The sequence below is a fragment of the Maniola jurtina genome, chromosome 11 (assembly GCF_905333055.1).
Source record: "Maniola jurtina chromosome 11, ilManJurt1.1, whole genome shotgun sequence".
NCBI classification, from domain to species: Eukaryota; Metazoa; Arthropoda; class Insecta; order Lepidoptera; family Nymphalidae; genus Maniola; species Maniola jurtina.
Window position 1 is genome coordinate 629,417 of NC_060039.1, and position 2,038 is coordinate 631,454.

Here is a 2,038-nt window from a genome sequence, read left to right on the forward strand (position 1 = left end):
TACTGTACACCACACACACACACGCACGCACACACACACACATTTCGATTTCTATCTCCATTTTTTTACAGTTTACTTTTACTCTTACTCCTTTTAGCTTCTATCCTACACGTTCTCCTTCCTTTTCATTAGATACACAAGCAGAAAAATGAGCAAAATGTGCCTATTAAAAATTAAGTGTGTAAATTCCAGGTAAAATCTAGATATAAATCGACATTTTATCTCGAATTACCCAACCCAATCCAGACATAATCAACAACCAATAAGCTTGAAAAAAAGCAATTCAATTAAATTCCTTTTATTTTCTAAACCAAAAGGTTCACAACACCTGGCACAAAAAACCGTATGGGGTGCGATGGTGCGAACTAATCGCTTAGAGTGGTTTAAAATCATTCAATTACTGACCGACTGGCCGACTCACTCGCCGACAATCCTGCGCATCATGGTCGACGCACTGGCATCAACTGGTAACACTAAACATTAAACTTTGTACACAAGGGGTGCCTGATTAATTAGTATCCAGTAAAAATTTGATGAGTTTAACATCTTCGTCAAGTGGAAACATTGTTCTGAACTACCTATTAATGAAATATTAATACATAGATATTACCAAAAATTGTAAGATCAAATTAAATTATTGTGTTTTTTAGTTACACTTTAAAATCACTTAGGTGTAAGAAGAAATAAAAGATATTGTTTTTTTTTTTTTTAATAAAACTTAAAGCTAGCCTTATCTAATTACTATACAAATCATGCCCGCGTGGAATGGTGCCAAGAATACTGGCTGCATTTCCGCGTTGGACAGCCAGGCTGATCCGTTGCGCAAAAAATGAGCCAGCCCTTCTGTCACGCGATGAAGCTATTAAACGCGGTGAAATGTCTCGTAAAAATTTCTTTGCACTAAGACTCCATGGCCCCAGTTTAAGATAACCAGATATTGTTATAAGTAAGTACTATTATGTTATCAGTTAGGTATCACAATATGAGCCTATCCTGAAAAACTCTAAAAAGAAAATTTAAATAAGAATCCGTTCAGCATCTTTTGAAGTTCCGAAGGGATTGAAATAAGTATCTACTAACATAGTTTAAGTGATGATTGTCATACTAACACAATGAGTTGAGTAGAGTAGGTACTTATTTCTCGCAAAGTTACTTCGTGTGAACGCAATATGTATATACAGTTGGTATCTAAGAGCACCTACCTAGTAAGAAAATGATAACAACGCTTATGCATTGAGGTCATAGGTACCTAGACCCTAGATAATTATGATGATGATATGAAGTAGTCGTCTTGAATAGTAAATTGCTGCCCCTTATTGTGGTCCGCAGCGATCAGCCGCCGCTGCCGGCAGCCGGCGAGGGCCAATTACCAGAGTTAACCTCGGCGCAGGGGTCACAATCTAATTTAATAACCTCAATGAGACCAACAGTACGTCGCGTTACACCCACGCGATGTTCGCGGCTACTTACGAAAATTGTGTTTTGAAGACATCTTCTAAACAATGTAATATAACATAATATTGTATATCAAATCTTTGAAAAGAACAACCTCAGAGTTTCTTGCTGCTTCTCCTCGGTAGGAAAGGCATTCCGAACCAGTAGGCTTTTGACGATTCTAAAGAACTTGTAAAAGTCTAATTGAATAAAAATGTTTTGAATTAGAATTTGAATACATTACAAAACACAATTTCATTATTTCTTGGGATATTGGGATATTTTAGGGGTTTTCTTGGGATAATAATTCGGTAGGTTCTCAGGACAAATCAATTTTTTTTATTGCGAATATGGATGAACAGTGGAGATGTTACAAAAACAAAAAGGGTAAGTAGGTACAGCCAAATACTGCCTATAAGCATGCAATATGTCCCTATTCCTACATACCCTCTCCTTCGACCATACGACTCGACTATAGCTTATACCTACTAGATTTCCACACCTAGGCGAACAATAGTAGGTCCTCAGGCGCTCATTTACCAGTGTTACAAGCATGCCTGATGGTCTGAGTCGCGGATGCTCCCCTCACGGCGCGGCCTATTTT